Genomic DNA, 19,879 nt, shown 5'->3' on the forward strand with positions numbered 1-19,879 from the left:
TCTCTTCACCTTCTGCCAAGGAATCGACTGCTGACCGCGCTGGAAGCCTGCAAAACTGCAACAAAGTAGCTAGGACGACTACTGCAACTCTGTAACGCTGATCCTGCCGCCTTCTCGACTGTTTTCCTGGTGGTGCATGCTGTGGGGGTAGTCTGCCTCCTCTCTGCACTAGAAGCTCCGAAGAAATCTCCCGTGGGTCGACGGAATCTTCCCCCTGCAACCGCAGGCACCAAAAAGCTGCATTACCGGTCCCTTGGGTCTCCTCTCAGCACGACGAGCGAGGTCCCTTGAATCCAGCAACTCTGTCCAAGTGACTCCCACAGTCCAGTGACTCTTCAGTCCAAGTTTGGTGGAGGTAAGTCCTTGCCTCCCCACGCCAGACTGCATTGCTGGGAACCGCGACTTTTGCAGCTACTCCGGCCCCTGTGCACTTCCGGCGGAAATCCTTTGTGCACAGCCAAGCCTGGGTCCACGGCACTCTAACCTGCATTGCACGACTTTCTAAGTTGGTCTCCGGCGACGTGGGACTCCTTTGTGTAACTTCAGGTGAGCACCGTTTCACGCATCCTCGTAGTGCCTGTTTCTGGCACTTCTCCGGGTGCTACCTGCTGCTAACAGGGCTCCTTGTCTTGCTCGATGTCCCTTCTCTCTCCTGATGCAATTTGTGACATCCTGGTCCCTCCTGGGCCACAGCAGCATCCAAAAACGCTTACTGCACGATTTGCAGCTAGCAAGGCTTCTTGGCAGTCTTTTGGCGGGAAAACACCTCTGCACGACTCTCCACAGCGAGAGGGATTCGTCTTCCAAAGGGGAAGTCTCTAGCCCTTTTCGTTCCTGCAGAAACCTCAGCTTCTTCTGTCCAGTAGAAGCTTCTTTGCACCCACAGCTGGCATTTCCTGGGCATCTGCCCATCTCCGACTTGCTTGTGACTTTTGGACTTGGTCCCCTTGTTCCACAGGTACCCTCGACTGGAAATCCATCGTTGTTGCATTGCTGGTTTGAGTCTTTCCTGCATTATTCCCCTATCACGACTTCTTGGTCCTTTGGGGAACTTTAGTGCACTTTGCACTCACTTTTCAGGGTCTTGGGGTGGGCTATTTTTCTAACCCTAACTATTTTCTAATAGTCCCAGCGACCCTCTACAAGGTCACATAGGTTTGGGGTCCATTCGTGGTTCGCATTCCACTTTTGGAGTATATGGTTTTTGTTGCCCCTATCCCTATGTGTCCCCATTGCATCCTATTGTAACTATACATTGTTTGCACTGTTTTCTAAGACTATACTGCATATTTTTGGTATTGTGTACATATAACTTGTGTATATTTGCTATCCTCACTCTGAGGGTACACTCTGAGATACTTTGGCATATTGTCATAAAAATAAAGTACCTTTATTTTTAGTATAACTGTGCATTGTGTTTTCTTATGATATTGTGCAAGTGACACTTGTGGTACTGTAGGAGCTTCACTCGTCTCCTAGTTCAGCCTAAGCTGCTCTGCTAAGCTACCATTATCTATCAGCCTATGCTGCTAGACACCCTATACACTAATAAGGGATAACTGGGCCTGGTGCAAGGTGCAGGTACCCCTTGGTACTCACTACAAGCCAGTCCAGCCTCCTACATTGGTTGTGCAGCGGTGGGATAAGTGCTTTGAGACTACTTACCACTCTTGTCATTGTACTTTTCATAAGAGAAAAATATACAAAACAAGTGCAGTGTGTGTACACATAACTAAAAAGTTTTGCATTTCCTCTTTTCACTCTTTTCTAAGTGCTGAAAAGTACTTCTAAACTTTCTAAAAAGTTCTAAAAAGTTTTAAAAGTTTTTTTCTGTCTTTCTAAAAGTTCTGAAAACTTTTTTCTCTTTTTCTATCACTTTAACTCTCTCTAAAAATGTCTGGCACAGGCCAAAATGTTGATCTGTCCAAGATTGCATATGATCACCTTAGCTGGAAAGGAGCAAGGAGTCTCTGCATAGAGAGAGGTTTGAGTGTAGGGAAGAATCCTTCCTTGGAATTATTGCTTAACATGCTTAGAGAACAAGATAAGGCCAAAAGTGCCCCATCTGTTGAAAAAGTAGCTAATGGTTCCCAATCTGATCCAGGGACTCCCCCAGGAAAAGATTCAGGAAAGAAACTTCTTAGCCTTCCTATTACTAGACAGTCTAGCATAGTTGGTACTGAGGTTGAGTCACACCATACAGATAGTGTTGTCTCACATCATAGCAGGAGCATACATTCTCATCACAGTAGAAATGATGTTTCTGTTAGCCAAGCTGCTAGGGTGGCTTCTGTAAGGGACAGGTCTCCTTCTGTCCATTCTCACCATACTTCTGTGTCCAGGAATGTCCCTCCCACCCACCCTGAAGACAGATTGTTAGAAAGGGAGCTCAATAGATTGAGAGTGGAACAAACCAGACTGAAGCTCAAGAAGCAACAGCTGGATTTGGAAAGACAGACCTTAGAAGTAGAGAAGGAAAGACAGAAATTGGGTTTAGAAACCCATGGTGGCAGCAGCAGTATTCCCCATAGTCATCCTGCAAAAGAGCATGATTCCAGGAATCTGCACAAGATAGTTCCTCCTTATAAGGAGGGGGATGACATTAACAAGTGGTTTGCTGCACTTGAGAGGGCCTGTGTTGTACAGGATGTCCCTCAAAGGCAGTGGGCTGCTATCCTATGGCTATCATTTAGTGGAAAAGGTAGGGATAGGCTCCTTACTGTGAAAGAAAGTGATGCCAATAATTTTACAGTTCTTAAGAATGCACTCCTGGATGGTTATGGCTTAACCACTGAACAATACGGGATAAAGTTCAGAGAGACCAAAAAGGAGTCTTCACAAGACTGGGTTGATTTTATTGACCATTCAGTGAAGGCCTTGGAGGGGTGGTTACATGGCAGTAAAGTTACTGATTTTGAAAGCCTGTATAACTTGATCCTGAGAGAGCATATTCTTAATAATTGTGTGTCTGATTTGTTGCACCAGTACTTGGTGGACTCTGATCTGACCTCTCCCCAAGAATTGGGAAAGAAGGCAGACAAATGGGTCAGAACAAGGGTGAACAGAAAAGTTCATACAGGGGGTGACAAAGAGAACAACAAGAAGAAAGATGGTGAAAAATCTCAAGATAAGCATGGGGACAAGGGTAAAACCAAAGATCCCACTTCTAATCTTAAACACTCTTCAGGGGGTGGGGATAAAACAAATTCTTCCTCTTCTTCTCAACCTACACAATTTAAAAAGCCTTGGTGCTTTGTGTGTAAAAACAGAGGCCATAGGCCAGGGGATAAGTCCTGTCCAGGTAAACCCCCTGAGCCTACCACCACTAATACATCAAGCTCTAGTGCCCCTAGCAGTAGTGGCACTAGTGGTGGGACTGCTGGCAACAGTCAAGTTAAGGGTGTAGTTGGGTTCACTTATGGGTCCATAGTAGAAACTGGGGTAGTCACTCACAAGACAGTTTCTGTCACACCTAGTGGCATGGGCCTTGCCACACTGGCTGCTTGTCCCCTTACAATGGATAAGTACAGGCAGACAGTTTCAATAAATGGTGTTGAGGCCTTGGCCTACAGGGACACAGGTGCCAGTATCACTTTGGTGACTGAAAACCTAGTGCATCCTGAACAACACATCATTGGACCACAGTATAAGATTATTGATGTCCATAACTCCACTAAGTTTCTTCCCTTAGCTATAATTCAGTTTAGTTAGGGTGGAGTTACTGGCCCTAAGCAGGTGGTAGTATCACCTAGCTTACCTGTAGACTGTCTCTTAGGTAATGACCTAGAGGCCTCAGGTTGGGCTGATGTAGAGTTGTATGCCCATGCAGCCATGCTGGTCATCCCAGAGGAATTGTTCCCTCTCATTTCTACTGAAATGAAAAAGCAAAGGAGAGAAGGCCTGAAAACTCAGGATCCCTCTCCATCAACAGGTAAAAAGGGTATCACAGTATCCCCTAACCACCCTACCATTCAGGATACCATTCCTGTGTTGGGAGAAACCTCTCCTGGGGTGGCACCTGTTCCAAGGGAATCATCAGCTGGCAAAGCTGGACTCCCTGAGGTAGAAGTACCTCTCTGTGGGATAACTAACATTGGTGAGAAAAAGAGCACCATTTTAGTTAACATGGAGCATCCCTCCAACCCTCCCAGATAAACTTTAGTGCAGAAACCCTGCACTGCCTCACAACACTTAGGACAACATCCCTGCCCTAGTGTGGAGCTCATAGGACAGCATCCCTGCCCTGCTCCAACTCAGGAGAAACAGCATCCCTGTTCTCTCTTCCAGCCATATGGACAAAGTTTCTGCCCAGCTATGGCTTTTCTGAGACAGCATCCCTGTCTGGCATTTCCATCACTACAAATAGGTTCAGTGGACAATTCCCACTGCTCTAAACTAAAACTTACTGATAGAAACTCTGAAAATACATCTTCACATTGTTGCTTAGCTAAAAAACTTCAAACAGGGTGGTTTACATCCCCACAGGGAAGTAACCATATAGTTGATGATAAAGGGAGTAACCAGTCTATTGCAGAGCTACTCTCTACTTATCACCACTTAGACAATAAAGTCTCAACTGGCCAAGGTTAGCCTTATTGTCCTTCGTTTGGGGGGGGTTGTGTGAGAAAGTAGCCTCTTTCTAGCCTTGTTACCCCCACTTTTGGCCTGTTTGTGAGTGTATGTCAGGGTGTTTTCACTGTCTCACTGGGATCCTGCTAGCCAGGGCCCAGTGCTCATAGTGAAAACCCTATGTTTTCAGTATTTTTGTTATGTGTCACTGGGACCCTGCTAGTCAGGACCCCAGTGCTCATAAGTTTGTGGCCTATATGTATGTGTTCCCTGTGTGGTGCCTAACTGTCTCACTGAGGCTCTGCTATCCAGAACCTCAGTGGTTATGCTCTCTCATTTCTTCCAAATTGTCACTAACAGGCTAGTGACCAATTTTACCAATTTACATTGGCTTACTGGAACGCCCTTATAATTCCCTAGTATATGGTACTGAGGTACCCAGGGTATTGGGGTTCCAGGAGATCCCTATGGGCTGCAGCATTTCTTTTGCCACCCATAGGGAGCTCTGACAATTCTTACACAGGCCTGCCACTGCAGCCTGAGTGAAATAACGTCCACGTTATTTCACAGCCATTTTACACTGCACTTAAGTAACTTATAAGTCACCTAAATGTCTAGCCTTTAGCTGGTAAAGGTTAGGTGCAAAGTTACTTAGTGTGAGGGCACCCTGGCACTAGCCAAGGTGCCCCCACATTGTTCAGGGCCAATTCCCCGAACTTTGTGAGTGCGGGGACACCATTATACGCGTGCACTACACATAGGACAATACCTATGTGTAGCTTCACAATGGTAACTTCGAATATGGCCATGTAACATGTCTAAGATCATGGAATTGCCCCTTCTATGCCATCCTGGCATAGTTGGCACAATCCCATGATCCCAGTGGTCTGTAGCACAGACCCTGTACTGCCAAAACTGCCTTTTCAGGGGTTTCACTGCAGCTGCTGCTGCTGCCAACCCCTCAGACAGGTTTCTGCCCCCCTGGGGTCAAGCCAGGCTTCTCCCAGGATGGCAGAACAAAGGACTTCCTCTGAGAGAGGGTGTTACACCCTCTCCCTTTGGAAAATGGTGTGAAGGCAGGGGAGGGGTAGCCTCCCCCAGCCTCTGGAAATGCTTTCATGGGCACAGATGTGCCCAATTCTGCATAAGCCAGTCTACACCGGTTCAGGGGACCCCTTAGCCCTGCTCTGGCGTGAAACTGGACAAAGGAAAGGGGAGTGACCACTCCCCTGACCTGCACCTCCCCTGGGAGGTGTCCAGAGCTCCTCCAGTGTGCTCCAGACCTCTGCCATCTTGGAAACAGAGGTGCTGCTGGCACACTGGACTGCTCTGAGTGGCCAGTGCCACCAGGTGACGTCGGAGACTCCTTCTGATAGGCTCCTTCAGGTGTTGCTAGCCTATCCTCTCTCCTAGTTAGCCAAACCCTCTTTTCTGGCTATTTAGGGTCTCTGTCTCTGGGGAAACTTTAGATAACGAATGCAAGAGCTCATCAGAGTTCCTCTGCATCTCTCTCTTCACCTTCTGCCAAGGAATCGACTGCTGACCGCGCTGGAAGCCTGCAAAACTGCAACAAAGTAGCTAAGACGACTACTGCAAACTCTGTAACGCTGATCCTGCCGCCTTCTCGACTGTTTTCCTGGTGGTGCATGCTGTGGGGGTAGTCTGCCTCCTCTCTGCACTAGAAGCTCTGAAGAAATCTCCTGTGGGTCGACGGAATATTCCCCCTGCAACCGCAGGCACCAAAAAGCTGCATTACCGGTCCCTTGGGTCTCCTCTCAGCATGACGAGCGAGGTCCCTTGAATCCAGCAACTCTGTCCAAGTGACTCCCACAGTCCAGTGACTCTTCAGTCCAAGTTTGGTGGAGGTAAGTCCTTGCCTCCCCACGCCAGACTGCATTGCTGGGAACCGCGACTTTTGCAGCTACTCCGGCCCCTGTGCACTTCCAGCGGAAATCCTTTGTGCACAGCCAAGCCTGGGTCCACGGCACTCTAACCTGCATTGCTCGACTTTCTAAGTTGGTCTCCGGCGACGTGGGACTCCTTTGTGTAACTTTGGGTGAGCACCATTTCACACATCCTTGTAGTGCCTGTTTCTGGCACTTCTTAGGGAGCTACCTGCTGCTGAGAGGGCTCCTTTTCTTGCTCGACGTCTCCTCTCTCTCCTGACGCAATTTGCGACATTCTGGTCCCTCCTGGGCCACAGCAGCATCCAAAAACGCTTACTGCACAATTTGCAGCTAGCAAGGCTTGTTGGCAGTCTTTTGGCAGGAAATTACTTCTGCACAACTCTCCACGGCGAGAGGGATCCGTCCTCCAAAGGGGAAGTCTCTAGCCTTTTTCGTTCCTGCAGAAACCTCAGCTTCTTCTGTCTAGTAGAAGCTTCTTTGCACCCACAGCTGGCATTTCCTGGGCATCTGCCCATCTCCGACTTGCTTGTGACTTTTGGACTTGGTCCCCTTGTTCCACAGGTACCCTCGACTGGAAATCCATCGTTGTTGCATTGCTGGTTTGTGTTTTTCCTGCATTATTCCCCTATCACGACTTCTTGGTCCTTTGGGGAACTTTAGTGCACTTTGCACTCACTTTTCAGGGTCTTGGGGTGGGCTATTTTTCTAACCCTAACTATTTTCTAATAGTCCCAGTGACCCTCTACAAGGTCACATAGGTTTGGGGTCCATTCGTGGTTCGCATTCCACTTTTGGAGTATATGGTTTGTGTTGCCCCTATCCCTATGTGTCCCCATTGCATCCTATTGTAACTATACATTGTTTGCACTGTTTTCTAAGACTATACTGCATATTTTTGGTATTGTGTACATATAACTTGTGTATATTTGCTATCCTCACTCTGAGGGTACACTCTGAGATACTTTGGCATATTGTCATAAAAATAAAGTACCTTTATTTTTAGTATAACTGTGTATTGTGTTTTCTTATGATATTGTGCAAGTGACACTTGTGGTACAGTAGGAGCTTCACTCGTCTCCTAGTTCAGCCTAAGCTGCTCTGCTAAGCTACCATTATCTATCAGCCTATGCTGCTAGACACCCTATACACTAATAAGGGATAACTGGGCCTGGTGCAAGGTGCAAGTATCCCTTGGTACTCACTACAAGCCAGTCCAGCCTCCTACAATAGGTGAGAAGACAGATAAGCAGGCACACAGGCAAAAAGATGGATGGACCAGATGAATGGATCAATGGATGGACAGACCACTCTGTTAAACACAAGTCCAATGTAGGGAAGGGCGCACTCCTGTAACTTGCTGTATCTAAATGACAGCAAAATTATGCGAGGTTGTGCAGAATTACAAATTACACAAGGCTATTTTCAAAATACACTCTCACACCTGAAAGGATCCGGAGATACACTTTGGACAAAGAAAATAGCTCTCAGTGCAACAGAAAAGGAACAGCTGCTCGAGCTCTTGGGTAGATATTTTTCCCCACATTACTCCAAATTTCAAAAGGAGCGTAATTGTGTAATTGCCATTTTGGCCAGGCCTAGACAGAAGTAATGAACTTAGTTTAAGCTTTCCCTCTAGCTGCCGCGTGATCCGTCAGGTGCGGGGAGATGAAGCGAACGCTGATTGGGTGAGTGCGCCACTCAGTGTCCTTCTCCGTCGCCTCTTTCTTTCAACCCCCTGGGAGCTCAGCGTTACTTCCTATACAGATCTTTATTTTTAGATGTGTTTTCTTTGCGGCAGGAAGTGATACTAAAGCTGATATTTGACTAGAAGGATCCCTTTCAACATTGAAAGCTACTCCGCGTCAGTACAGGAGCTTCAGTGCTGCAGGTACAGGTGACAGAGAAATCCATCCCTCTTGCTGACCGTTCCCGTGAAACCAAACTGTAGCTCATACTTTTCACATCAGAACCACCACAAACGTAAAAGCGCAGAAAGGTGAAATAAATAATAACATTGATAACACGTTCTTCGAAGACATTTAACTCGTCCAAATTTTAAATAATAACAATAAAAATATTACCCAACTGCCATGACATTGCCACCTGCAATGCTGTGACTTGGATTTGAACCAAGATTGCTGTGGCTTCAACATAGGGTACTAATCACTAACACAGAGTACTAATCACTATACGGTCACGGCGAGCTACTTGTGCACAGACACTCATGTGAGGTGTGGCTCTGATGAGCTTCAAATGCCTGACACTCTGTTCTTGTTTGATAAATTAATTGTTTAAAACCACCTTCTTTTCTAGTTGGCTCATGGTCTTTTTTTGTGTATCAGCAAAATGCAAAATTTTCACACATGCTTTAGACTCAGCTTAAACCAAGACAGACACTGCTTTACAAGACCCGCCCTTCCTGTCGGGGAAGTGAACACTGAGTCCCAACCCTGTTAAAGCCCAATCCACAGCTGGCCAAGATCTTCTAGACCGAGGAGGGGATAGGAAGAGGTCCCACACATTGGTATCTTTTTCTTTTCTGGGTGTCTCTTCAAGACACATTCATCTGCTGATGCTGGCATTATTCTGGGCAGGACTGGACAGGTATTTTATCCCCCGGAGTATTTACTTCTCTAGTGGGCCGGAGCTCTGGGAGTCCAGTTTTGAAAATGCCAGAGTACTCCTCGTTCCCATAACACTTTGCCCAGTTCCCCAGGTTAAGGTCGTGAAAGGATTCAAGAGAGGCTTAGGGAGGGAGAAAGTAAAGAGAAAGTGACCAAAGAGGAGAGAAGGAGAGGGAAAAGATGGAAGAAAAAAAGATAGCGGGAGAACCTGAAGGGAGCGGGGCTGCTTCAGAATGTTGCCGGAGTTGCCCCGTCTTGCCATGGTTCTTGTTAACTATGTCCTTGTATATTTTTCCAAGGAGCGTTTGTGAGACCATCAGCAGTGAAATGTTGTTTTCTGTGTATGAAAGTTTATCTCTGCCCTCTGACTCACTGGCCTGTTTAATACTTGTTTGCCTTTAACAAACAAGCATTGGCAAATGCAAGAAGTCGTGCCCTTTGAACCTATTTGCTTTGCCAAAATTGCTGAGTCTGCGCAGCATCTACGAAAAGCGTTTCTTGGTAGTGCTGTGCATATCAACCCAAATGAAAATAAATGGAAAAAAGGTGCAATGAGGTGGCTCTGGGAAAGTAATTTCATAAATGTGTGCACATTTTTCATGATGTATCTATGTGCATACGTCATTTCTTAGGTGCATGCATACATTACCATGTTTGTGAACGTCAATGAAATGACACAGGTGCCATGTGTTTAATTCACTAATGCAGGATGGCTTGGTAAATCCCAAAAATACATTTCATTAGAAAAAGAGCTATTTTTGAATGAAGAATGGTCAGCAGCAATTTGCTTCCTGGCTGTCCGAAAAATGTAAAATATAAAAATCAAAAAGACTGTGAAGATAGGGATGGATTTGGAGAAACATGTGGGGGAAAGCAACGGTTAGTGGGGGGGGGGGGAATAAAATAAAAAGAAAGCCAGTTTAGGTGGAGGAGAGGAAAAGCAGAACACGAGGGAGACGGCAGCATGGGGTGGAGGCAGAAGAACATGAGGCAGGGAGCAACACATACTGCAAAGACAGGACTTATGGTAAGCAGAGAAGCACATGTAAAGGGAGACCAAAAATGAGCAAGAAAGGCATATGTTTGGTGATGGGAGAGGCACATATGGGAGAGAGCATGGATTATTGACAGGAGAAGAAGCACACAAGAGAGTGAGGAGCAAAAGCAGGAGAGAGCAACATGAAGCACCGGAGTGGGTATTTATCAATGAGAGAAGCATGAAAGGAAAAAAGCTGGAAAACGTGACATGCATCTCGAAGAAGAAAAAAGTAGTTTCCTAAAAGTGAGCACTGGAGGGATACAAGTCAGCCAATCAAAGAATTACAAAGAGGGCATGCTCCAGGGGAGGGAAAAACACAAAAAGAGGAAGGCAAGCCATCAAATAGGAAGCAAGCAAATGAGAGTAACAATAAAGTCAATTGTAAGCAATGGGGGGCTGTAAACCCACTGTACATTTTTGGTAAGCCCACTGAAGGTGCTTCAGCTTGTGCTGTCTGGTAGGCGAGATGTAAAAAGACAAAAATCATTAACTCTAGGCAAGGTTTGTGAAGGATTTTAGTGTTATTAAACCCTCCAATTCAATAAATCAGAGGTTTTCCCAACACTAAGGCCCTCATTATGAAAATGGCGGTCTGGGCCGCCATGCCAGTGGTGGCGGTGAATACCGTCACCGGCATGGCGGTCCAGACCGCCATATAATAAACATGGCAGAACCGTTACTTTTGTAAATCTGCCACCGCCAGGCTTCCTCCACCAGGCAGCCTGGCGGTGGCGGGGTAACACATCCGACAGGCAGCACTGCAAGATGGGCCTAAATCCCATTTTCTAATGTATTAAACTCATTTAGCGATTTGGAAAAGTGTTTCTGAGTCCCTAAATGGATTTGGAAATGGATACAATTTGGAAGGGGCGTGTTTAGGGCGTTTCTTCCATGCTTCAATTCGTTATCCTACGTATCATTTGTTTGAGACTGGAGGAGCTTGGCCAATCAGTGGATGAACATGGCTTCCCTTAAGAGAGATTCAGTCAGCTCCTGAGCATCCTGCTCAATTCTGATGTTGATGAGGCTCACTGGGTGACTCTGGATCCTGCCCTGAGAGCCCTGGCATGGGAGGACATTGTTAGCTTAGTCTCCTGACTCAATGGATGTGGGAAGACAGACAGAAGGAGACAAGTAGCTCACACCAGTGCCAGTCCAAGATGGCAGCTGTTGCCTGAGGAAATAGCAGAAAGGTGCCCAAGCTGCAGGAAGTGGTCTGACATTAAACAGGTGGTTGGTACTTGCGACATGCAATAAGATCAGTAGAACTGGGGTTCCCTACAGCTCCCAGTGCCACCTCACTCTTTGGTCTTTGGTAAAGTGCCTGCAAGGCCTAGTCTACTGCCTGATCCGGGGATGAGAAAATGACTCTGGTCCTCACATGCAGCCAGGGGACTGCGAGAGAAGGGGCTCACGCTTAGCTATGCCTGTGACTGCTGGGAGGCCCCCATGCTGCGAGAGGTCACTACATTGGACGGCAGCTGGCGGTTAAGCGGAGATGACCTGGGGTAGTCTGTCCGGCTGAATGTCCCTGAGGAACAAAAAGCGACAGCCCAGGCCCCATTGATACCTGGCAGGAGAGTGAATGGGTGGTTTCCTTGAGCCAGGCCAAAGAGAGCCAACCACAAGCCACCTACAAATGCCCTCGGAATCCTAGAGTCTTGGGTAGAGCCAGAGTATGGCACTGTGCAGCTTGTAATGGGGTACTCCATATAGCACTGACTGCCCCCTGCGCTTCAGAAACATGTGGAGTGTATGGTCGAGGGGATCTTAGCAACACATCTTGCTGTTGACCTATCCTGTGGGATGTGATACATAGGTCACATGCCCTGTGAGGTGGAAGGGTGCAAAAAGGAAAGTTTTGAGGATACCAGACCATTTAATTACCACTTTCGACACCCAGGTGCCATAATCTGAGTGGGTCCTGGTAGTAAGCACTAATTCAAGTTGCATGAGGTGAACACTGCATGATCCAGGGTCACACACAATTTTTGGGACTCACACGACTGCCCTTCTTGATAACTCACTGTGATGGGCAGGATCAGATCAGTACAGAACCCCCCGAGTGGCCGTCAGTCAGGTCTGGACAAAACCCACCTGCTCACAGTGCAGGGCAGGAGACACCTAGGGACATGTTGCTGCATCCAGCACTAAACCTGACCTCATCTTGAAAGCTATAACCACCACAAGGGCAGTCTTGCAGGCAAAATCGACAGAGTGAAAATTGAATTGAATATCTTAATAGATGATCACTGCAAATTGTTGCACAGAGTTAAGAAAAATGAAACCACTCTTGTCCAAGTGGGCCCCCTGGTAGATGGCCTGGAGGCTTAGGTGGCTGTTCTCTCTGACAACATGGACCAACTAGATAAATGAACAGAAGATGTGAAATCCACAATAGATGCAACAACATCAGAGTGGTGGGAGTGGCTGAGGGAGTTGAAGGTGACAATATGGTGTAATTAATTGAAAAATGGTTCCTGTAAGCATTTGCCCTAAAAGGTCTCTCCCGGCTCTCCGTCCTGGAAAGGACACATAGAATACCGACAAGGCCTCTGCTGACAAAAGCACTACCACATCCTGAGGTGGCTCATTTGCTAAACTACAGAGATAGAGATGCTTTCCTGGGAAAGGCAGACTATTTGGGCCCGTTACAAATGATCAACAGCTCTGTTACTATTTTCCCTGACCATTCTTTGGCAGTACAATGTAGAGGACCTCATTCATGGAAGTTAGGAGGCCGCTAGGCTTCTGTTTCTAGCACATGTGAATCTAATAGTGGATGATAGCTACCTCTTCTTTGAGGACCGCCAAATGTGTATGTGACTGGCTGGAGCGACATAGGAATTGCACTGATGGAAATGTCTAGCTCCACTTGCCCCATCCAAAGAGATGCTGACGGCGCCAGAGAGACAAATCCAGGGAGGATGCCCCTCCGAAAGACAAGAGGACCAGGGCAGAGTGGCTGCCATAGTGGCAGCAAGCCAGTTTGGTCTTGACCTCAATGGGATCCAGTTAAGGATCAAGGTTCACTTTGTGCACAGCCAGTGACCTATGATACTGTTTCACTTGTGAAGTGACTGACTGCAGCCTAGGGCTCTCCCGGGACACAAGTGCACTTAGGTCTTATTAAGGGATCTCTACACTGCAGGATTTGGAGCTGCTAGGGCTGAGGGAATATGAGGAATTAAGGGATGGCATATGTAGAGGAGATACATCCTCTGGCAGCCAGTTGTAAGTCTACCCCGGTTCTTGAGCTCCTCTATTCATTAGATGTGATGAGTATGATCAACACTATGGTTAGTATTTTCCTAGTTATGGGTGTCTTAATGTTCTCAGGATGCCCTGGGAAAGGGAAGTTGTGGATTGGTGGTACAAGTTTACTGAATATCATACTTTTACATCATGTCGGGATGTGTGTGATTTTAAAAGAGCTGATGTATGACTGTCGGAGGCAGGTGGGGGCAAATAGCTTCATCCCGATTGCATGTGCTCTCTTGGGCCCTGCAGGTTGAGATTTGCCTAGTTTCCACTTGTCTCTCTCAGTTCCTGATTGTGCCATTTTTACATGGATTGTGAGGTACATCAATTCCCCTGGTAAGAGGCACTGAATATACACATGTCTAAAATGACTAGAAATGTGGATTTTTCAAATCTTTGGGAAACACACCTGATGGGGAGCAAGGTCACCAGATTACAGAGGAGATGGATGGGATAGGTGTTTTCAGAAATTAATCTTCATAAGCTAAGGGAATGATGCATTGAATCCGGACAGGAGTCAATTTTATATGCTCTTCACAGGTTCTGGATATAGAGGAGAGATACATTCTAGTGAAGGGGGTTCTTGATGGTTTACTGATAGTTACTGGCACCATATATGTCTCCAATGTGGACCAGACGCAGTTCCAGACCCCCTAATGTCACACTTAAGGGACAATGTCCTTGAGTCACTTTTATTTGGTGGATACTTCAATTGCATCGTAGAAATGTTCTTTGCCGCTCTACTCTATACCCGTCATTATTGGACTCCTTGACTCATATGGTGGCTCGTCATATTCAAGTGGGCAGGTAATTAGACTTCCAAGACATGTGGAAATGTAAGAATGAGGTTTTGAGGGAATATTCATAGTATTCTCCAGTTAACGACCTGCCTGCCCTCTTGGACAATTTCACGATCTAACCACAGGTAGCTGGTATGGTTACCCAGGAGCAGTACTTAGGCGTCACATTCTCTGATCATAACCCATTGTTAAAGCAGCTGTTTTTGGGATAAAATTGCCCCAGTTCCAACCTAGAGACTTCACCCTGAGTTGTTACATAACCCTGTCTTCCAGGGCTTGCTAGCTGACACTATTAGGGAATACTTTCTTCAAAACAGACACACCATAGCATATGTGCACATAGGGTGGGAAGCGTTGAAGGTGCTGGTTAGAGATCAGTATATGGCTAAGCAGATTGAGGTACGCAAGACTCTGAAGGAGGAGCTCATACAGTTGGAGAACACTCTACGCACACTGGAAGACTGAGTACTAGCAGGCTCATCTCATAGACCAGAGCTGCTTGAGGTTCACGATAAACACGCAGAAGTGATGAAGCGACTGGGCCTGTTTAAATACAAAGAATATGTTGCTACATCGCACTGAGGGGGGGCAACAAGGAGACTGCTGGCATGGTAGGTTAACACAGGGCGCTGCACTGGAAATATCCAAGCCATTAGAGTCCCTGGGGGTGACCTGCTGCACTCACAAATAGACATACAAGGAGTCTTTGTGCAGCACTACAAAGAAATATACGGCGGATCACATTATACCACAGATGCCTCGATAGAGGAGTTCCTGAATAGAGCAACCCCATTTTCAGCCCTCAAACAATGTTAGTACAATGCTGAAACAGCAGATCATGGAGCAGGAGATGGAGAGGGGGAGGCATTAAGGAAATAGCCAGGAAGAAGACTGGGTTAGATTGACTCTCCTTGAAATTCTATCAAATGTATGTTTCACTTATTACACCTCATTTGGTAGAGATGTATAGAGCAGCCTGGGAGGAGGACTGTACACCCCCCACCAGCAGCTAGGCACTACTGATATCCCTTCTCAACCCACAAAAGGATCCTGAAGATACACCCTCCTATCGCCCCATGTCAATGTTAAATCTTGATTACAAATACTCACTAAAATGCTGGCTGGGTGCATGAAACCTCATCTACAACAGATCAATCAATCAGAGAGACTTATGGAGCACTGCTTAACACCGATGTGGTCTCAAGGCTCTGTTGTGGGCCTGCTGCTCACTGAAAGAGCCACGTCTTGAGGTCTTTCCTGACCTGCTTCAATGAGGCAGCCTCTCTGAGGTTGAGAGGGAACGTGTTCCATTTCTGGGCCGTGAGGTAAGAGAAGGATGTGCCCCAGCTGTGCTCTTCCTGATTCAAGGTATGGCGGGTAGCTTATAAGTCATGCGTTTGTCAACCGGGAGCCAGTGCAGGTCTCTGAGGTGGGCAGAGATGTGGTCGATGGGGGTGGAGCATTTCCTAGATCAGATGGCCACCAGGAGTCATACCAGGCAGAGGGAGTGGAGCCGAGTACGAGAATCTCTGTCTTGTCCGAGTTGCGTTTAAGGCAGCTGGTTTCCATCCAGGTGGCGAATGCTCTCATTCCATTGTGGAAATTTTACTTGGCTATTGATGGATCGTCTGTGAAGTAGAGGAACAGTTGGGTATTGTAGGAATAGGCAATGATGTTTAGGCCATGTTGTCTGATGATTTGAGCGAGTGGGGTCATGTAGATGTTGAAGGGTGTCAGGCTCAGAAAGGAACCCTGGGGTACTCCGCAGCATGTGTCTTTGGGTGATGAGGTAAACGATGGGAGTCTGGCACTCTGGGTTCTTCCGGTGAGGAAGGATCGGCTGCATTCCAGTGCTTTACCATGGATGCTTGCGTCATGGACTCCGGTGTAGAGGGTGAACTGAGAGACTGTGTTAAATATGGCAGAGAGGTCGAGGACGATGAAGGAGGCTGTGTCTCTGTGGTCCAGTATGGTGCAGATGTCACCAGTGGCTGCCAGGAGGGCTGTTTTGGAGTGCCTGGACAGATGGTCCATGCACACCGAAACAGCTCAAGCAGGGGAAGGCAGAACAAAGGATTTCCTGTGGGAGAGGGGTTGAACCTCCTCTTCTTTGGAAATAGGTGTTACAAGGCTGGGGAGGGGTAGCCTACTCACGCCATCGGTTTGCTTTGACAGGCACATTTGGTGGTGCTCTCCTTGCATAATCCAGTTTGCACCAGTCCAGGGACCCCCGATTGTTGTTTTGTCACAAAAAAGGGAGTGATCACTCCCCTGTTCATCACCACCCCAGGGGTGGAGCCCAGAGCTCCACCAGGTGACCACTTAATTCTGCCATCTTGAAAACAAGATGAGCAGAGGCCTCTGGGAGCATCTGACTGGTCAGTTTAGGAAGATGACGTCAGTGACCCCCTCTGATAAGTGGTCACCTTGCACAGTGACCAAGCCCCTTTTTGGGCTATTTAGGGACTTCCTTATGGGTCGGTTCCCACATTCAGCATGCAAGACGCCACCAGCACTCCTCCGTAATGACCTCTTCTGATCCTGGCCACCGGAACCGCTGCTGAACTTCACAGAAACCGAACAAGACTGCAACACCAAGACAACCTCTCCTTGAAACATTGTTTCTGCGGCTACTGTCAGCAACTTGCAACATTTCCATGGCTGTGCATCTTCTGGGGTTGACATGACTTCAGCTGCACCAAAGAAGCAAGAAGGAATCTTCTTTGGAGTGAAGGAGTCATCCTCTGCAGGAACTAAGGCGACAACGTCCGGCTGCTGGGATCTGTTGTCCTCTGGACCTGCGCAGATTCACCAACATTGGTGGAGATTCAGAGGAGTCCTCTGGGTCCTTTCTACCTTCTGTCCAACTTGGGAGACAGTGAGTCCTTGCCACTTCCTCCAAGACAGAGACCCTTTGCACAGCAACTGTTGCACCAACCAAGGCTTGTTGACTCCTGCTCCAAGGGATCTTCAGTATGCAAGTGGCCTCAGACCCCAGCACTCTACCTCTGCAAGGGCAGTCTCCTCTCTGCTGCTTCAGTGACACAAGACTCTTCTTCAGGTGTGCGGCCTGGGCCTCACTGCAACTTACTGTCCCTGCTGCCAGGGGCTCTGACTGCTTCTCCTGACTCTTCTGTCTTCTTAGGGTCAGCCCAGACTCCCCTCCAAGGGTTGAGTCCCCAAGACCTTGCTGGTTCTCTTCTGTTCTGCAAACCTTCAACAGCTCCAGTTCCATTTGCTTATGCTTGTTGGTGGTCGTCCTGACCACTGACCTGTCTGCAATCTGGCAACCACCAAGGGACACCCTCTAGGGGACCTCAGGGACTCCTATGCAGCTCCTGGACTCCGCAGCTGAACTTCATCCACCACCGTCGACCCGGATCTTCACCCACAGAAGAGTTGGCATTGCCTCTTCCCCACCTACACACTCCTGTGTGGACTATACTCTGCAATATTCCATTTATAAGTACCCATGTTAGCCAAATTACCTCTACTCTCCTGGTTGCTGGGGGAGTTTTAGATACTTACCTCTTGGGGCTATATAATTTCCATGTGACATAACCTTGTGCACCCGACCTAGAATTAAAAACAATAATTTAAATACAACACAAATTCAAACATAAGTGTGAGCCTATTAGACATATGTATAGACCAAAATTAGGCATAAACCTAAAGATAAATGTACACAACCAACTTCCTACCCAATATAATAGCTTAATTGGATGCATTCCTCAATAAACACTCATCGCCTTTGAGTAGATCAGCAGTCACAAATTGCTGTTTCTAACCATTCTGCCATGCTGGAAGGTTTGTACAGTATTCTGTTGATTGAGTTACCAGCTGTGATAGATCAGCATTGGTCACTGCATCTAAAAAGTACTGGGAAACATTTGCCTATTGGGCCAAACATCAACTCCCTTAATAATTCTCTTTGCAGTAACACCCTAATAAACATGACCCACAACATGTGTAGTAGTGATATAGATATATTTTCTTGTTGTGTTTGAGGTCAATTCAATTTTTTATTTTGGAACATTGCTGGACCCCAGCTGAATCTTACTCATTTTTCATGGATAGATTTTATTTAATGTTTCAATTTATTTCACTCCAGAAAACATAGTCAACCATACTGGTTTATTTAGACGGATTTGTTTCTTTTGTTACCCGAGCAACACCTTCTAAAATTGGGAGGGTGAAAGGTAGTTTGACTATTTGGATCACAACTTCTCTGAACAGTAAAATCAGTTGTCTCCCCATTGAATCGACAATTGTACAAGGTACTATTTAAGAGGTGATCATTGTTTTAATATTACTATTTTCAACTTATATGATAACAATTTTGATTTAAAAAACTAGATCATTTATCCCTTATACTTATGTTCCCATTAATCAAATAATAATTGCTGGCAATTTCAATGCCAAGACCAGAGGAACCTTCTGCCATTAGGATAGCCATCTAGATATTTCATGTCTGAAGAGCTTTCCTGTTGTTATTGATGCCTATGACAAACAGGGCGTTACATTTACTAACTATGTATTTGGAAAGAAATTTACTGAATGTCAATACCCTGATTGATAACACAGCTTCGCCCCTCCCTACCTTTATCAGTTAGAGTAACATTTCAGTTATTCATTATATTTATATTTCTTGTGACTTGGTGCCTAAATTTGACAGCTCATGTGTGAAATCTATACCCAATAGTGAACACAATCCTATGCTCTGGTCGCCTCAGGTACTGAGTTTTATGGGGTAAGACTCATCTCCTGTGCTGAGGGAATTGATTTCCATAGAAAGTGGATGCAGGCTTAAATTGGAACAGACTAATCCAATAGATGTCCTAAAAAAGTTTATTGTTCACAATCGGGACAATTTACCAGACTGTATAGAACTTCTTTGGAGAATTCAGATGTTTTAGTTCTTGATTCTTTGAATAGGATTACTCATTTCATTAATACTTTGTTATTTCTTAATCAACCTTCTTCATTGAGTCTCAAGCTGAAAGGTGGTTTGACAGTGCCTGCTCAAAGGGTAAAAGGAACCTGAGAAGTACCCTTAATAGGAAACCAAAAAGATGTTCCGCAAATTTGTGAGCGATTGTTGCCAGGTTTAACTGTACATGGATGACATTGTTATATTTGCAACTACACGTAATGCTATAAAACAACTTTTAAAGGGTGGTGCTGCTTTTATGGACGATAGAGATCTTAGCACAAATTTTAGTCAATATTTTGTATTGGTCACTGATAACAAGTCTGTTAGATCACGTGATGTTCTATTACAAAGGGACATAAACTAGAGAAGGTTAAGGTGATTTCTTATTTGGGTTTGGCTTTTATTAATTAACCCTGGTGGAAAGATGTATTAAGAATGAAGCAGAGGACATTTGTACAAGTCTCTGTTTTTAATTTAGCTCACACAGTAGATAAAAACATATTCCTTATATGCCAACATAGTATCAGACAAAGCGCATTTCTAGGGCCTGCTCTGATGTGGGTGTTTGGGGATATATTGACACTGCACCTTTACAGAAGGCTGAAAACATATTATGCTGGCCCTTTTTCTCTGGCCCATAGTTTTGCTCACATTATTCCCATCATGAGGAACTTGGGGCCCTCTTAGTCATAGAATTCAACTCTCTCCATGCTTGTTATAGATTTCTATATGGTCCAATCCAAATG

This window comes from Pleurodeles waltl, chromosome 12 (assembly GCF_031143425.1).
Source record: "Pleurodeles waltl isolate 20211129_DDA chromosome 12, aPleWal1.hap1.20221129, whole genome shotgun sequence".
Lineage (NCBI taxonomy): Eukaryota > Metazoa > Chordata > Amphibia > Caudata > Salamandridae > Pleurodeles > Pleurodeles waltl.